Source organism: Pinus tabuliformis, chromosome 4_1, assembly GCF_031772625.1.
Source record: "Pinus tabuliformis cultivar Carrire ecotype Pingquan chromosome 4_1, CPIR1, whole genome shotgun sequence".
Classification (NCBI taxonomy): Eukaryota; Viridiplantae; Streptophyta; class Pinopsida; order Pinales; family Pinaceae; genus Pinus; species Pinus tabuliformis.
The window spans coordinates 726,691,751-726,705,347 of record NC_142303.1 but is presented as its reverse complement, the minus strand read 5'-3'; positions in this window follow the sequence as shown (position 1 = coordinate 726,705,347).

Genomic DNA, 13,597 nt, shown 5'->3' with positions numbered 1-13,597 from the left:
TAGAGTGGGTAATATTTAAAAAATTTAGTCACAATGATCCACATATTTTGATATAAAATAAATTCTAAAAATGTCAATTCTTAAAATCTATGGTGTACTTATCTAATGCCATTCAAGTATAATATCACAATAACTTATGTTATTCAAGTAGAATATCACAATAATTTATGTTAGTAATGGTGTGATGATTTTTATTTTATTTTTTTAAAAGAACTTCTTCCTATGGCTATCTTATGGCATGCATCCCATCAAGCATAAAACATCTTAACATATACCTTTGAAGTAATATAAATCATCCTATGGCTATCCTCAAAAGAATTATCACTCATAGTCTTAGTAATGGTGTAAGGCTCGTGTCAAAGTGGTATGAGATTTTTATAGGAGTTTGTTAATTTCCCTTTATGCAAGTCCAACCATAACTTGTCACCAACTTGAAACTTATGCAGAACCAAATGGATTGTGTATTTACTTGTACTTGGAGTTGGCAACTTTCTACAAAATATCATGAATTCATTATTGAATTTGTCAGATACATTCCTCAAAATTGGTTGCTTTACTTACCTCATTCCAAGTATAGGAGGTATCTTCATGTGTTATACCATGAATATAGCTACATCAATTTGTGCCAATTGTTGGGACCCCAAGCACACCTGAAAAGGCTTGTGGCCAATAGAAACATGATAAGCTACGTCAAATTTCTATTGAAAATATGGAAAGATTTCAAAAGGTGTATGTGGATGCTCACAATTGTATACTTTAAAGACATCTATAATAACACTATTGACTACTTTTTATTCATCAATATACAGACAGAAGGTAGTGGATTTGGTCAAGCTTGTTGTCCATCATGGACCAAAGGTTAAAAAAAAAAATACTAAGGAACCTACTATCCCTATAAAGAAACATGGCCTCTGAAATCCCAAAATGGACCAAAATATGCTTGAAGAAGATCATATGAGTGGATTTTGTTGCAACAATCTTCTTACAAGGTGCCAAAATTCCCATCCTCTGGAAGCAATCAACAACAAAAACAAAAACACATCTGTTACCATGCTTGGTTGAGGGAAAACATGATATAAAATCCAAGGGCACTAAATCCCAAGGATTATCTAGAGTAGGCAAAGGCCTACAACTATTGTGGATGGCCATTTCCTTTGGTAGAATATAATTCTTCCACTACTTACAGGGTTCGGAAATAGAATGTAGCTCGTTGTCATCGATTGGGTATTTATGAAATCACGTCATCGACGAAAGCTACTTCCTCAATGGGGCAGAAGTAAAAATCGATAGTTGCAAAGGTAGGAATAATGGCGTTGGAGATAATATTGTTTCCATAAAGAAGATAAGCAGAAATAGGCTCATGAACACCATCAATATCTACTAGAGGTGTTGCAATTAAAGAAATAATGAATGAAAAAGTTGTGGTCAGTAGGATAGCGATCATAAAGATGTTGAACCATCCAATGTAAAGATGGTTTTCAGTGCTAGTGATCTAGTCACATAAAGGACCCCATAAATTTGTGCTTTGGGATACCCCCAAGGTTCAATAAGTAATCCAAAGTGAGAGGATTCGTTGATAAGGTGACAATGCCAACAACCCTGAGTTGACCCAAAGTGACATTGTTGGCCCAAAGTGATACCTTGTGAGTCTTACACAACATGTGTTCTAGATTGGAAATGACCACTCGGTACTTGTTACTAGTCCATTCATAGTTTTAGGATGAAATAAAACAAAAAATTGAAAATTCTAGTGCCAAATGTTGCATAGAACCAAATTCCATTTCCTGAGAGCAAAAAATGGAGTACAATGTGTTTTTGTGTTTCTTTTTTGTCACAGTACTTACCAACAAAGACTTGTCTATAATGTTGAGCCATGTTTTTTACGGGATAGTCTCCTTCCACCCTTTGGTCATAACAAAAAGAGACTAACATTGACTGAATTTAATAGGAAAATGATCATTACAACACCATCTTAGGAACATAGCGTGAATAAAAAGGATCTTTTGGTAATTGTATGATATAATATTGCTTTATTTTCTATAGTGTACATGTCAAGGCTCCTTATATGTTCTCCCATTCTATATTCAACTAAATACAAGCACTAGTATATAGTGGTGTTCCAAGGCTCAAAACTTAAAAGTCGTAACTAGTATTAGGTTAGTAGATAGAGTCGTTAACCCTGATTATGGAAGGCAATCATTATGTACAACTCTGCATATAAGTTTTCTAAAGCAATTGTTTTCCTCTACCGAAGAAGTTACATAACTAAAAGTCCTAGTGTGTAAGGTAGTGGTGGGAGCATTGGACGTGAGTAGAGAAGTTCCTTTTCATACTAAACACCTACATGCATGAGGCAATGAATTTGCAATGTGGATACAGGACTAAGTAGTGGCTATGGAATTTGTAATTATGATGAATATGTACGCCTAAATTAATAGGCAATAATATACATCCAATCACGTTGAGAATCCTGTTTATATTATAAAATGGAAAAAATTTTAGGGAGCAGAAGAAAAGTGAAACTAAAAGGGGAGTACCTTTCCCAAGAGAAGCTCTCTGGAGGTAAGTGACACAACAAGAGGAGGGACACTTCTACCACAAGCGAAGATCTCAAAGAAGGCTCCAGTTAAAGTTTTCATAATAACGTATTCACACCTAATTCCTAGAAAAAGGTTGTCCCCACACCATACCATCGGGTATAAAGAATTCCTTCACTTCCACAAACTCTCAACTTCCATCATACCAATAGAACCCCAACCCCTCAGCTTGGTTTAGGAGGATCCTTCCATGACTCAGAGTCCATGAATGAATATCTGGAATCAATGTAGGATCCATGAAGACCAGGGCCTAGAAAGGACCACCTCTCTAGGATGTGTAGTTTATTCATTTGATCCCACAACAGTTCATTCCTAGATCGAGACTATTATAGTGTCATTTTGCTTTTTTTTTTGGTGCACAACCTGTATGTTAGTTTCATCGTGGTTTTCTCTCTAATTGGCTCCCTTTGGGACCCTTTTTCCTTGTCTTCTCCCATTTTAGATGGGCTAGTCTTCGTTTTAAAATGTCCCGATATTGTTTGGCATTGACCCAAACCCACTTCCCACCTTTGGTGGATGAAGCGATTTTCACTTGTCATAGATCATTTGTTTCCATAGGTTCTGAAATTTCTTGTCCCGATGTCATGTTTGAATGCATTTCCATCTGATTCGATTCTCCAGTGCTTGAAACGACAAATTTTAAAATTTTCCCCAAAATCGTAATTACATGTAGTCTTCTAAAGTATCATTTCAAGGCCCAAAGAAGTCACTCATTTCAGTTAATCTTCTGATTTGTGCTCGTCTTTTAAGTTATGCTTAACGCTCTAAAAACAAAACTTCATTTTGAGGTGAGATTTGCAACAATTTTGTATAAGGCCCAAACAAGTCACTCATTTCAGTTAATCTTCTGATTTGTGCTCATCTTTTAAGTTATGCTTACCACTCTAAAAACAAAACTTAATTTTGAGGTGAAATTTGCACCGACTTTGTATAGTCCATATGCTTTGTGAATTGACATTGGCTCTTCTTCTTATCGCTCTGAATCAGATATGTCACATTGTTGACCCGGTAAAAATATGTAGACGATTTCAATTAGGTTTTCTTATTCCAAGGAAATTGAACAATGAGCTACCAATTTTGATCGTGGTCTTGAGTCTGGCTGTTGTTTCTAACTTAAATCACACTATTTCTAGTTACTGTTTCTAAGAATAGCAAGGAGCAGAAATTTTAAATTGGAAAAAAACTTAAATCACACTATATAGGTCAAAAATATAGTAGCGATCAAATATAGAAGCGATAGTGGAAGAAAATTAATAGAGGGATTACAAATGTAAGAGTTCACGGATTTATGATACCTCACTTCATATAATTCTTCTGTTGTTATGACAAACTATTTTTTCCTGCATTGTGAAACCTATGCATAAGACATTTTGTATAATTCCAAATGCACTCCATTGTGGCAAGGTCTAAGCACCGTTGTACCTCTGTGGTCCAACCTTGGGATACCTAGTGTCCATTCCCTCCTTCTGATCACTCCCCTCATTACACACATGCATATGCATCTTGGCAATGACAGTATATGATAAAGCATATGGTCTATGTCCTCTAGTTCTTATGTTTACCTTCTTTCCCTGTCTGGCCCTGCTAGTATTTGTTTCCCATCTCAATGCCACGTTACCCAGACCTCCAATGTGTACCACAGAGCATGTATAGATATTTTTCTATCCCAACCTAGCAAACACTTGATGGCAATGACCCGCGTAGACCTCCAAAGTGTACCACAGAGCATGTATAAATATTTATCTATCCCTATTGTCAGAACAACCCAACAAATGCTTGAGAGAAATTTAAAATGAAAAATAAATGTAAATGTGGAGAGGGAAATAAAAAATGAGAAATAAAATAAATTTCTGATTACTAAAAAATATTATGGAGGGAAGGAAATTAAAAAACTTATGGAGGGAAGGAAATAAAGAGGTTTTGTTATAGTTTCACTAATACCATATGTTAATAGTAAAAAAACCCAAATTTTTAGGTTCAATAGTAAAAAATAACCAATTTCTTAGGTTCAAGTGTTTATTTCACATTGCTACACACATTTTTTCATTATATATATATTTATATATTGAATTGTTAGGTTTTGTTATAGTTTCACTAATACCATATGTTAATAGTAAAAAAAATCAAATTTTTAGGTTTAATAGTAAAAAATTACCAATTTCTTAGATTCAAGTGTTTATTTCACATTGCTACACACATTTTCTCATTTTATATATATTTATATATTGAATTGTTAAAAATTAAATTATAGTGAAAATATGGTGGTCATGATAGTCATTGAGAAGAAATATATATAATTTTTTTTCTATTTATGACAAGGATATTGAGTATGTTAATATGTGTTGTGGTTAATCATTTTAATAGCAATTTCTACGTTGGTTAGTAGTGATTGTATAAAAGTGTTATAATCTTAGCATTATAGATGGATTCATGGACCTTTTAAGGGGATCGTTGAATCCATCTACCTAAATTTTAACATTGTAGACGAGGGTCTCTAAATTTTAACACTGCAAATGGACTCAGAGACCCCTTTGTCTCTAAATTTAACACTGTAGATGGATTCAAAGAAGAGGGTCTCTGAATCCATCTGCAGTGTTAAACTTTAGAGACACGGGTGGGACTACTGCAAATCGATTCCAAACACCAAAACTCCAAAGGCTGGAGTTGGTGATGGGACTTTCTTTTGTATTTATAGTATCCTCCTACACTATGGGCATATGGGTGATGCCTTGAGAGATTTGAACTGTATATGGATTTAGAGACCCCTTTGTTTCTAAATTTTAACACTCTAGATGGATTCAGAGACCATTGTAGTGAAATGCAACACTTCAGTATCAAAATTGCAATTTTTCATTTCTAGACTGAGAATTAAAAATTAATAACACAAATGACTAATTCATATCCTTGTTGTACTTGTTATTTGTTCAAATTTTTATTCTTGTACTATAATAATCATTTATGTTAATCATTATTAATTTTGTCACTTATTATCTAGTCATATATTTTAATCCTATACTAAATTAGTCATTTAAGTTAATCACTTTTAGTTTAGTCACTTATTATCTAGTCATATATTCTATCCCTTGACTAAATTAGTCATTTAAGTTAGTCAATTTTTGTTTGGTCACTTAAAATTGCTCAAATCTAATAGTAATTCACTTGAAATAATTTTGATGAGTAACTGTTTTAGTGACCTAGTCACTAGTTTCATCATTTTTCTACTAGTGATATATGAATCCTGCTTCTAGTAGATTTTGTAATTCCTCTTTCATAATGTCCCTAAGAGTTGGGTTCATCCTTCTCTGGGGTTGGCACATGGGCTTGCACCCCTTTTTGATGTAGATATGATGAGTACAGACTAAGGCATTGACACCCTTCAATGCCTTATAACCCCAAGAAAAAGCATTCAGGTGTTCCCTCAGCACACTACATAATTGCACCTCCTAATCGGCTGAGAGAGAGGGGTTGATATTTAGATTTATGGATGGGCTAATTTCCAAAACCTTGGCATGTTATAGGCCAGATTTAGCAGAGAAAAAATCAGTCCAATGACTACTTTTGCATTCCTTTATTAGTTTATCAACTGGCATGGAAGTGGGAGAATGATTATGTAAGATATGGTCAATAAGGTCATATTAATCAAGTTTCCCTTTCCTTAGAACAATGTCTAGTGTGCAGGCTGGGTAGGGGGTTATCTGATGAAATTCTTCCTCTTCCTCATTCTCTAACCACAAGGGCAAGCCATGCTCAATAGAAGGTTATGCATGCATAGTTGTTTTGATATATTCCCATTTTTTATGGTCATGTTCCCAACCCTACAACTAATGTAGGCATAAATAGTGGCCAACCAAGGTCTTCCTAAGATGAGAGGATAACCATTAAACCTGGTTTTGCGCTGGAAGATAAGGATATTTTTGGGATACTCCTATGATTCAATGAAGATCATTACATCCTCATAACACCCTTAAGAGCTATTATGGACCTATATACAAGATGCAATACTGTAGTGGTCTTCCTGAATGTCCCTTGGAGATTGAGCTTAAGCATGATTTCCCTAGTCATCACATTGATTGTAGCCCCAAGGTTGATCAAGGTATTAGCGACCATAATTCCATCAATGTGCACATCCACTACTGGGCTATCACGATCCAAGTACTTTGGGGATATCACCCTCCCAGGCATAAGCTTGTTGTAAAAGGGAACATCCTTGATGGTCTAGAGAAGGGGTATTTTGATGCACAAGTTCTTCAATTCACCCTGAAGTTTAGCCTCTTCTAGGATGTGATGTTTAGGGTGAACCAACCTCTCAAGATAAGGGGGTGCATTGACATAAGGGGAAGTCTCTTCCTTCTCCTATCCAGGTGAAGGTGGGTGATTATCTTGGAGTAACTTCCCATACCGAAGATTGATCTCTTGGATTTCCAGAATATAAGCAAGATTATATGTCTCCCCACTATAAAATGTTGTGCATACTTATTGTTTGGGTTCGGATTAGGTTGAAATAGAATTTAAGGTTTCTTAGGTGGAGTATGGTGAGGAAGTTGTGGTTGAGGTTGAGGTGGAGATAATAAAGTAGGAGGTTGGGTTGTTTTTTGCCTCTACCCTAGTGAGGGGTTGCACCATTGGGAAGATTGGGATGGATATGGCTAAAAACTAGGGTTGATAGAATGAGGAGGATATTAAGGAGCATAAGGCCAAGGAGGAGGTGTGGACCATGATGGGTGAGTGGAATGGTACCAAGGATGAAAAGGTGCTTGCTTATTTGGATTATAATGAGGATAGTGTACACCTTGGATGCTTTGTTGATATGGTTAAGGGCCTAGAGGCCTCCTTTGGTTAATGAAGCAGAGTTTCTTTGAACCACCTTCTACCCCTTGGTATATAGCCTTTAGTTTTGGCAGAGAGGGACATTTGTTTTTTGCAAGGTTTTCTTCACAGACTGAGTATACTTCCATGATATCCTATGGGCACTCATTCCTAAGATGTCTCCTAGTGCATCTGGGGCATAATATAACTAGTGCCCTTTTTTCTTCCTCTTGTTTCCTTTTGATTTGAACAGTATTCATTTGCAAGGCAACAAAATGTAACATTTCACTCTTAAAATCCTCCAACATACTTCCTCTCTCATGCTTGATGGTTTTTGTAGATGGAGAGGAACTCAACAAGATTTGGCTAGATCTACCCTTTCTCCTAGCATCCCTAGACTGATTCCTAAATATATTTTTGATGTTATTATAAGGAAATTGGTAGATTTCTCCTTAATACAACATGTTGAGGGTTTCCACTACATCCTCCCTAATCCCTCAGAGAAGAACTAGTTTGAGTCACTTAGGATCAAGGGTAGAATTAGCCCTCCTATAATTGAGTTTGAATCTTTCCTCATAGTCTTGTAAGGATTCATCAGGTCCAAGGGTCATCCTAAGGATATCCTCCATTGTTTCATTGGACCTATGGTAATCGCTGTACTTATCATTGAAGGCTTGTTACATTTGGGCCTAGGTAGTGATATTGCCTCCAGGTAAACTCATAAACCAGTGCAAGGTTGCATCTTTGAGAGTAGATGGAAACAAATTCAGCTTCTGTTCATCCGAGGGATAGTCAAAGGTACAAACAACAACAAATTCAAATGTAAGGGCTTCAGAATCCTTAGAGTTAAGGCCATGGAAATGTGGAAGGGTAAAGGGCTTATATTTTTCATTCTAACCTCCCCATTGGTTTCTCTGATAGGGAAAAACCCATTGTTCTTGTTTTCATCCATGGTTTGGGTAGGTGAGATATGTACTTCTTCCCCTACGGGTTCCTCAAAAATTTTAGGTCACTCACCTAGAGGGTCTTCTAACTCCCCTGTAGTCAAAGAGGGAAGTTCACAATCACCAAAGAAGAATGGGGATTGACTACTTGAATGGGTGGGGGTTTTTGGTAAGAATTTACCTTGACTATCCCTACTCCTACAAGACATGAAAGAAATAGTTTGTTTTTAATTTTTATTTTTTATTTTTTTCAAAAACAATAAGACTGATGCAAAAAAAAAAAAAAAAGTAACTCCTAGGTTGAAAAAAAACCTACTTAGATACCCCACTAGAAACTACGCCACAAAGTGATGAGCCCTACTATTGCACCAAGGATGTTGCAAATCTCAAGGACTTCTCAACTTAAATTATCAACCCAAGGTTAGTACAAACTTAGAGTTGACAATGTTATATGCACAACATGTTAATTTCTACTCATGTCACCCTCAGTCATGAGATCAAATCAAGGTGTTTAGAGACCACTCCTTCAGCTAAGTACAAAGAGAAAATCATGTCATAATTGCAAGGAGATGAACATGACTATAACTACAGAAGTGAAAACACCATTCATTCAATGTAACTCTTGAATTGAAATTGCATGAAAGGGAAAATATTAGTCTAGCTGTAGAAGTAAACCATGCTACTCTATCTACATAATTAATAAAATTAACAACCTATTTGAATGAATCATTTACCTATTTGTAAGTTTCTTGAAAATGAGAAATTCAACCTTCAACACAATTATGGAAAAAATGAAAATTCTAATTCTATTTGTTGTCTTATGTTTGTAGTTAGGAGAGGATGGGGTTGGAGTGGCCTTAGAATCTTCCCCAATCATGAAATTAAATCTTGTGTGCCATTATTCAACTTCAATACCCAAGAACCCAAATATGGAGCGAATTTGGTGGAAGAAAATAATTTTATATGTCTACTACATGAAGTGCTACAAGAGGCCTTGTATTCCTACAAGAGGCCCTGTTTTGCTATAGGAGGGGATCTAATAGCTTTTGGAGGACATGAGTGTTGTCTTGAAGGTAGAAGAAGGTGGATGAAGGTAGAAGAAGGTGAATGAAGAGTATGGAAGCCCATTAGCCAAGCCTAACACCCCTCAGAGGTTTGTCTTGCACCTAAATTTATGCCCACGGTGTCCTCCATTTACCCTAGCAGAGTGATCTCGATGACGGATTTTGGAGGCAACGTGTGGTGTCTAGGAGGGGGATGGAATTGTCTAGGTGGATGTATAAAGGTGTTCCCACCCTTGGTGGTCAACACAATCCCTACAAACTAGTTAAACACATGCATCGAATAATCACTATTACAACAAAGTAAATTAACATGGAAATGATGAGTTAAATTTTATTAAAATCTACTCTACTCTACAACATAACTCAAATTTCCAAATTAATGCTGCTAACTTCTAAGTTGCAGAAAGTAAACATGCATGAGGATTGCATCCCAATATTTAACAATTTCCAAGAAATCATAAACACATATTTTTGGGTTTTTATTGTACATCTTCCAATCACTCTTCCCATAAGAGAGGTGATAAGAAAACCTGCAACTACATGTTTTTATGACATAATACATATTGAAACAGAAAGGAATTGCAATGACTTGAACAAGAGCAAGGAGGAAATACAAGAGAGGGACTAAAGTCTCCGCGGTGGGCCAAAACCTGAGGATTTCATCCCTCTAAAACTAACTCAGAAGTAGACCAATAGTGAACTTCTCATTAACAGAAAATAAGAGTCACATACATCATATCGAGGATGAGAGTAATGATGTCAAGCATTGGGATCTCAGTAGCCACTCTTAGTTGCAACAAAAATTTGAATCCTAATGAGTCTTTTGGCTAGTTTATTTATACAAAAAGTAGTTGAGGACAAGCTCCCTGGAAAATAGGAGTGATTCCCTCCAAAATCTTGAGATTGGTGGATCTAGTTGCCTTCAATCTTCACATGTACTTGAGTTCCTCGACTGCTAGTGAATTTGATTTGTTGGTGACAAATATTTGATCTAAAGCCGAATTGGGGATTATGTCAGTGGAAAAGGCCCGCGATATTCTTTCTAGATGTCTCCAATCAACCCTTGTATAATAAATATCTCCAAAAATGCTTATTTTTCTTGCATAATAATCATATTAGGCCATGAAATACGAAAAGCACCCTTTAGTCTTCCTACTAAGGATATTATGGTTAAAAATGCAAATTAATGTGAGAAAAGGAGAGTTTTAAGGGTTGGAGGATAGCGCAATGGGCCTCAAAATATACATGTTGATGGGACCCATCAATACTTATGATTGTGGGTAAAGAGAGAAAATGCTAAATATAATAGTATGTTGTCTTGAAGAAGAGGATGCCTTATTGTGAGTCTCTTTCATTCCCATCTCATAGTTTCTTACTTACTAGGTTAGACATGCTATAAGAATGTTGTCATGTCTATTTATGACCTCTAAACTTACATTTTAGAATGTCATGTTAGATCACATACATAATTATGTAGTCCAAGCAATAAGACATTGGATGCCCTTCATCCATCAACCCCAACACATCAAGAATCACTTTTTGTCAACTAAAATCAATTAATATTTCAAATTTAAAATTATAAAGTTCTTAAAACCATAATATTGAGTACATCAACCAAATAGACAAATAATGAACATATCGACAAAATCCACCATAAAAACATAGAAAATAGAAACCTTAACAATAATAAAAACATTATTTGTGGTTATATCTTCCGGATCTATCGCATTTTGTTATTTTATGCATCGACGTTTCGAACCATCCTCTGTGGTTCATCATCAGGATTTAGATTTGTGAAGAAGTCAGAGACAGATGAGGATAGATAAATAAAGGTTAAGGTGAGTATTATAAAGAGCCGACAAGTTTTGATGAAGGTGAGGTTTTTAATTAATTTATAATTAATTTAATTTAGTTTAAATTTACATTTAAATTTAATTATGATTTTGTTTTAATTTAATATGTTTTCGTTTAATTTAATTTTGATTTAATATAATTTAATAATTTAATTTAATTTAAATTTAAATAATTTTTTTATTATGATTTAATTCCGTTTATATTTATTTTGTTTTAATCTAATTTAATTTTGATATAATGTAATGTATTTTTATTTAATTTAATTTAATTTAATAAACTATTTTAATTAAAAACAAACAATCTACATACAACAATATCTATACATACACAACTAAACATGTAAAATAGAAAATACATAATACAGATAAACACTTTATTAAAAAATATTTTTTTATTTTGATAAAAAATCACATTTAGAAAAGTTGAAAAATAACCATCCACATAACTTTGCAACATTTCCTACACTTAAATTGTGATGAATGTTCTCAGCAATATCTATAACATTATTAACTATATATTCTCAATAATATGTGCAAACTATATGATGCTTATTACTTACATGATTACATTGTTATATACCCATAATCCAGCTTATAAGTTCATATGTTCATGCATGTATAGATACACATAAGAACAATATAATAATCCACAATCTCATCGACTGAGGAGGCTACTTCGAAATGCATAAAACGAAATGATAATAAAACGCAGTGGCATTAAAGTGAAGTGGGTGAATACGAATATTGAATGGAAAGGTTTGGGTCAATTAAACTAAGACTCGGTACAAACACTGCTCACCTTTTGCGTTAAAAAGTGTGTAAAAAATAATAATGAAAAGAAAAGTTCGGACAATTAAGACGAGGCTCCGTCCGACCTTCGTAACCTTTTAGAAATTCACTGAAAATGTTCAAGTGTTTCCGAGATTCATCGAATTCGACCTCTGTATCGAATAATATTTCGATCTGTAACTTGCCACGCTATAGGTACTCTAATAGTTACAAACAGATTTAAAATTATTAAAAAACCGCAAACAAAGTTATAATTATTAGAAAAGCCAAAGGTGAGGTCACGTGAACGTTTGGCGAAACCTAACGGCTGTCAAACTGTTTTCGGACAATGAATTCGAATCTAGCGGAGGAGAAAGGGTGAAATGACGCAGCAGAGCGCTTTTTTTAATCGCAGAGCGCGCCTCTGGTTGACTGTGGCGCGGCCCACCACGCGAGGCAGTCAATTACGCCCCTCGAAACGAAAACAGCTAAATTCTCATTTCATTTTCCTCTCTTGAAATCAAGACATCAGTGGTTTGCAGTTCATTCACAGATTTTGCAAGTTTTTAGTGTTATTTTTTTGTTTATAACTGATTTCCCTTGATGCTTTAAGCCCGTAGATTTCCCGTATAATATATTTCTTATCGCTTTCTGCATTTGCTTGTTTTTGTGAAGTCAGCTTTTATAATCATGAGGTTGAGCTGCAATGGATGCCGAGTCCTCCGAAAGGGCTGCAGCGAATCCTGCGTTCTCAGGCACTGCCTCCAAATGATAAGGAGCCCAGAGTCTCAGGCGAACGTTACCGCTTTCTTAGCCAAGTTCTATGGGCGCACGGCGTTGATCAACCTGATATGCAACGGCCCCAAGCATTGGAGACCTGGTCATAACAATCTAAACTCAGGGATGGGATGGGAATAATATGCACATAAAAGTCGCAAAGCTAAAGTTTTATATTTCTGATTCTTATATATTTAAAGATATAATATTTGCAATTACAGAACATATGTGTTTTTATTGCATAGGTTTCAAGAAATTTCTGTTTACGGACCCTTGTACATGGGCTAAACCATACCCATTTCACGCACGGACATAAACTCTTTGAAAACAAGAAAGATTCAAGAGTTTGTTGATTCAAGCGACGTACACCAACTATATAGTATTTCTGCTCTTATGTAGAAAAGTTTTTTAATATTTATTATAATTCCAACGGTCTCTTTGGTAAAATAATAAATAGTGATAGAATTTTAAATCAGCTGAGATTAGTCTTAGTTAGATAGTTATCCACTCAAATCCCCTCCTTTAATCATAGCAGAGATTTGATTTTTAAAGCCCTAGATTCTATCAAAGTTATCCTCAAAAAGATTTGAATTTTAAAACCCGATCAAGAATTTGTTGAAAAGATTTGAATTTTAAAACCCGATCAAGAATTTATTGATATCTGGAAGATAATGGATAATTGGTCATTAGTACAGCAAGAGTACTAGGTCAAACACACCATCAATAGTTACCTTCCTCCGAGAGTGTTTGGGCTGTACATGGAAAGCTGGGTATTTGAATGCCACTTT